This window comes from Aquila chrysaetos, chromosome 4 (assembly GCF_900496995.4).
Source record: "Aquila chrysaetos chrysaetos chromosome 4, bAquChr1.4, whole genome shotgun sequence".
Classification (NCBI taxonomy): Eukaryota; Metazoa; Chordata; class Aves; order Accipitriformes; family Accipitridae; genus Aquila; species Aquila chrysaetos.
Window position 1 is genome coordinate 77,260,226 of NC_044007.1, and position 6,000 is coordinate 77,266,225.

At 44.7% G+C, this 6,000-nt stretch overlaps 1 long non-coding RNA gene across 1 annotated transcript; it reads right to left on the minus strand.

Annotated features, from left to right (window-relative positions):
* Positions 1-2,136: 2,136 nt before the first annotated feature.
* Positions 2,137-4,319, minus strand: LOC121233269. Its single transcript, XR_005932272.1, has 2 exons — positions 4,182-4,319; positions 2,137-3,234 (listed from the first exon to the last, which is right to left on the minus strand). It is a non-coding gene; the product is annotated as an uncharacterized LOC121233269 (long non-coding RNA).
* Between the last annotated feature and the right edge of the window lie 1,681 nt (positions 4,320-6,000).

Genomic DNA, 6,000 nt, shown 5'->3' on the forward strand with positions numbered 1-6,000 from the left:
CCGCGCATGCGTCGGCCGCCGACGGCGCGCCGGAGGGGTCAGAGTCGGTGCGCGAACGCCGGTCTGCAGTTCCGCACTTTGGCCACAAGGCGGCAGCAGCGGAGGCGGCGGCGCTGCTGCGCACCTGTGCGTTGCCGGCGCTGCAGCTCCGCGCTTTGCGCGCCGAGCGCCCGCCGACACTGCGCACGTGGGACGGCAGCGGCGTTTCCTTACCGGGAGGAAGCAACGAGCGCGGCGGCACCTCCCGCCGGTGCCGCATTGCCGTTACCGTCGGACCATGGGTGCTGTTACAGGGGCACCACCGCGCATGCGCGCCTCCAGAACGGCAGTTCCCACCTTCGGTCGCCGGGCAGCAGCATCCGCATCCCCGCAACGATCCTCTTCTGAGCATCAGCTGGACGAGGGATGACTGACAGCTTAGCCCAGCCCAGCCCAGTAGAGACCAGCCACAGGCGGTAACTACTTACTGGGGGCACGGGGCTTACATTGCCCTGCCCTTTCCCCGCTCGCAGCCCGGGCAGTCACCTTCATTGCCTCCCTTCCAAAAAGCACCCGAGGGGCCGGAGCGGCTACAGCAGTCAAGCACAAAGAACAGACAATTCGGGCGGTCGCTTCTGTCCCTGCCCCCCCACCCCATTATCTAGACAGGAGAAGCAGCACAGGGAACCTGCAAAGGGCAGGGGGGACGGGGGGTTCCCCTGGACCAAGCCCCAGGGACTGCTGTATCCGTCTGCACGTGGCATCAGGGTTGTGGGAGGGACAGTAGCCAGTCAACAGATGCTGGCGAGAGATTTAAAAAAAAAAAAAACGCCTGGTTCAGGTGACAGCCTGAAGGCAGGCCACAAGAGACCCAAAGCTGCTTCGTGCCGGGGGGCAGCTCTGTTCAGCAGGAAACGGCGCATCCCAGCGGACCAGATGCGAGCGGCCCACCCGCAAGCGAGCGATACCCTGGCGATCCTGGGGCTCTGTTGGGGTGGGGCGCACCTTTCCTCACCTCTGTGCTATCACAACTCTGCTCTCCTAATCCTGCACGCACGCAAGGCTTCTTGTGCGGGGCTTGTCTCTTATCGAAGAGACGCTGCACGGTGTTACTTACCGCCCCGCCCTCCGGCGTGCAAAGTAATTAGACGTGAAGCAGGGAAAGCAAAGCGGCGCGTCGGGATAGTAGATGTTCTCGGCAGATGACCGCAGAGCCCTCGAGGTTCCATCTTTGCTCCCTACAGGAGCGTGGCTCCGCACCCCTTGCCGCTCCCCCCAGCAAGCGTCACGATTGCCCTTTGCTGTCTGCAACGTGCAGCACCTGCACGGCCCGAGTACTGCTGCTTACGGAGCAAGAGGCGCTCGCTATAAAGCGGCAATGAAGAACAAGGACGGCCCGTCAAGACGGCAGGAGGAACGCAGAGAGCCTCCAGCATTAGCCAGGCAGGGCTTGCGACTCACCTCGTGTCGTGGTCTAACGCCAGCCGGCAACGAAGCCCCACGCGACCGCTCACTCGCTCCCCCGCCGCCAGTGGGACGGGGAGACAATCGGAAGGGCGAAAGTGAGAAAACTCGTGGCTGGAAACGAAAAGAGTTTAATCATTAAAAAGAAACAGCAGCAACAACTTGTAAGGAAAAGAAGAAAAAAAATGACAGAGAATGGGGTGCAGGCAGCATGCCAGGGGTCTGGAGCCTGATGGATGATGGATGGGGGGGGTGGTGTGGCATATGGAGGAGGGAAAGGGGGGGGTGGCAGGAGATAGGAGAGCAGGGGATGCGGGGGCAAACAACTCGCGCGGGTTAAAAACTTGCGTGGGTGAGGTGGGCAGACTGGAGCAGGAGATGGGGGGGCACATGGGGGAGACACAGACACAGTGGGGAGGGTAGGTGAGGGTACAAAGCTGCATGGGGGGGTACTAAAACCAGATGTGCTGCTTCACAGAAATACGGTCCCACCTGAATTCAGTAGGGTTTCTTCTGCTCTTAAACATTAATCAGGCATTTAAAAGCTTCAGTAGACTTGTAAACTCAAACCTCTGACAATTTACGTAGTCTTATAATTTCTGATATCCAGGATATGTGAAAATAAAACTTTTAGTTCAACAGTTTTCACTGAGAAAGATATGTGTTAATCTAAATCACACAAAGTGAATAATATGTTAGCCATGTAGCCTTTATTAAGAGGTTGAAATTAACTTCTCAAGATCTTTTTAAGCTTCTAACTGTAAAATAATTAGTGTAGCTTACAGAAGTGGAAGAGAAATATTTTGGTATCATAACCAAAGTAGTCTTCTCCTCTGTGAACTGCAACACAATCTGTAATATTGCATCAACACTTCAAAACCCATTCTGTCTCTCCCCTTTTCTCATCCAATGTTTTATTTTAGATATTTCAAGAAATTCTTTCATTATCTATCCCATAAAATGAGAAATAGATTATTATGGAAGAGCTCCTAAGATAAAAAGTTAATGCATTAGACTAGCTGTGATACAAAAATTATTTGAGATATATTTATGTGTGATGTTCTGATGAATTATCTAGTTGTTTACAGTTGCTAGGACTTCTCTCAGTAGTAAATCACTGGCAATGTGCATGAACACAAGAAACTATTCAGGGGGCACATTCATCCTTTATGCAGTTAAATGAAGTTTTTAAATCACAAAAAGATTTGGCTGTTATACAGTCTGTGTAAATTACATGATAGTAACCCAAACCACAAGACCATGTCTTTCATACTTTGCTCTGTTTCAGAATAATCTCAGCTTGCAAAGCAGATCAGTTTTCTGTAACACAGATAACCAGGGTTCACACAGTCAGACTTTTAATTTAGAAGGCCACAGAAAGAATCATAAAGAGACCAAGTATCTTTTCCTTAAACATCGTGTTTACAGACAGCTATGTTACCTGAAAGTGCTATGAAAATTATTTTCTGTAAAACTATGTTCCATTTTTTTTTTTTCTGAAAATGATCTCATAGCTTAATCCTTATAGTAATTTTTTCAAGTTTTGATTTTTTCTAATGAGTATCAACACATGAAAACTCTAAATAGTTTAAGGAAAGTCAGTATTTGCTACAGTTGCACTTGATCCAACATCCCATTTTTTTTTCCAACAAGCAAATGAGTTCCAACCAAGTTTCTTTCAAGAGCCATACAGAAGGAGAAAGTATAGATTCTGCTCTGTCTGCTAACAAGTCGGTGAAGGAGCTGCTAACGATTTGAAAACTATATAGGCTCTGCTGTGCCAATTTTGAACTGGGGAAGAAAAATAGCCCTTCATGTTTCAATATTTAGGCCCACTTTTTCTCATTTGCAAAGTAGATCCATTGCCTTGGGAGCCTGACTAGAATTACCTGGAACAAACATTATTTTTGCATAGGATCTGTTTGTTAGCTGAGAAAACAATCACTATGTCTTCATAATAATACTACATGATTTCATCAACACATTTCTGTCTCAAGGGGCCCAGTTCTATTTTATTTTCTAGTAACACATTATCTATCTAATTCCTGTCTCTGACTTAGAGATAAGCAGCATACAATTTCTTCAGTGTCTGCTTATCACATGAGGAAGTCAACAGACCTCTTTTCACAGTTACAAGCAATTTTCAAAGATGTGACAGTTTGCTCCAGTCATCAACTGACCCTGAACAAGTTGGAAAATACAAAAGGATCAATAAATGTGAGAAAGACCTTTGGTATTAGGGAACCCAGATAAACTGGTGCAGCTTTCTTCCCTATTGTTTCAAAAAGAACGCTGTTTGACTGCTGCTGTACTGATAATCCACAAATTATTTGCTACTCTTTTTAGCCAAGGGCTAAGGCAGTACCATCAGCAACTTCATAATATACCCTGAAACAAAAATCAGGTATTACAGCTCCAAGTCTGAGGAAACAGCATCAATGATTAAGACGGCTGTAACATGGAAGGCATGGTAAGTGGCAGTTGTATAAGGTGCTAGTAATTTATCAGGGCTCTCTTTCAAACGCTGACATTTTCTGTGACTTGGATTTTGCCTATGAGTTCATTACATCACCTATCACACAAGCGTAACTTTGTTAACTTTGAAATAAAAGCTGCTAGACAATATACAACACAAAGTTAGACAAGCGAGGGAAGTACACGGTGATTTCACAGGCAATCTGGAATTGGGCACCTGACTTTAATTCCTGACTTTGAAAACCTCTCTCCAAATGATTTACCATCTTTCATTAAGATCCAGCAGCAGTTCTCTCCTGTGCCTCATGCTTTTCTTTAGTCATCCAAAGCCCACGGAGCTGCGCTGCAAGCTTGAAGACCAGTATGCCAGCTTCAGGTCCTATTTCTGTCACCTAGTTTTTATGTACCATTTCTCACTAATCAAAAGGCCCAGTGATTCCTCGTCACACACCACACTTGAGTTAGTACATCCAAACATTATTGTTGCAGCACTACATTTGCACGCATTAGCTGTTGAACCCTCCAGATGATGTACTGCTTTTCAAAAAGGGTGTAGTATAACTGGTGAGAGTCTACAGGAAGTCCAAGAAGGTGCTCAATGATGTACAAAAGTCGGACTTCAAAGTATAAATTGAAAAACAGCTGCTTAACCTGGAAAGGGCAATACTGAAGAGAAATAACAATGTTTAAACTCTAAAAGGTAGCTATAAAGAAAAACTTTTGTGTACATCTACTGCACACAGGACACGGAATAATAGGGCTTAAATGACAACCTGAAAAACTTAGGGTATGTAGCAATCTTTGCAACAGTAGTAATAATTACAGGAAATGTTTAAGAATAAATTAGGCAAGCATTTGTCAAGAATGAAACAGCAAGTTGATCATTCACCTTTAGAATGAGAGCAACACTAGACTATCTTTAAAGGTTCTTCTTTCCCCATTGGTGTCCTTCTGTGTATTTCTACCCTCACCAAACACAAGCATCATCCCCAGCTGTGCACTTACAATTATAAATGCATATGCACGTCTACATATGCAAATTTATTTCTTTATTACACACAGTTGAAGGAGATTACTCATAGGTAAGCCAATTTACATAAACAGCATTTGAAAGTTAAACTCCTCAGCTTCTTGCAAAACATTAGCCCAACAGAACACTGGGAGCGGTATGTAAATCCTTATTCCAAAACTGTGTTCTCTTAAATCTCATGAAAACCATTTCTAATATAAAGCCTAACTTGCCTATTTTCTGACATTCCCCTTCTTTGTCATCAGGTACTTATTAGATAGTAAAACAACTGACTGGGGGCAAACACCATAACTAGCAAAATAGCTGACTTCTGTAGCAGTTGCATATCACATCTGAATAAACGTTAGTTTAGTAGGTATATAGGTAGATACACATTCATAAATGCACAAGAACTGAAAGGAGCAATCTGTAGCCAGTAGACTAAGAACTCTGCAATAGCACACAATGTAAATCGACATGCATCTACAGGGAAGGGAAGTACAGAAACATCCTTCTGGATTAAAAAAAAAATATGCAGCAATGGTAGGAAAAGGTACTTGGAAAGCGTCACTTGCAATCCACTGAAACAATGTCTGCAACAGCAGTAAGAACATTGGCAAACTACCTTCACTGTTCCACAGTGCCTTGAAACCAATATGCATTGTCTGTTGCCAGTTGCCATTAGCAAACAAAGGCATTACAATCAGTAGCAGTGTGTACGACACCAAAAATGAAACTTTTGAATATGTCACATACAAGGTCCTCATTCTCAGTACAGTCTACAAGGTCACACAGTTGTAAAATAACTTGTGAGAATGAGAATCCTGAAGTCTGCCTTGGGTTAAATAAGTTTTAAAATTGCATTTTGTTTTGTTTTTTTTCCCAAGGGTTTTAGAAATAAAAGCATCTTGGTAAAGTGATTCTCACACACTGCACAGACACACACAGTGTTTCTTCCACTGAGAGAGGAGTATAAAAATACTCTTATCTATATGTTAGAGTGACCGAGGTCACAGGAGAATCTGTACTTTTCCACTAATTACAAGGAACAGGCCAGCTGCTTTGTGCCTCCT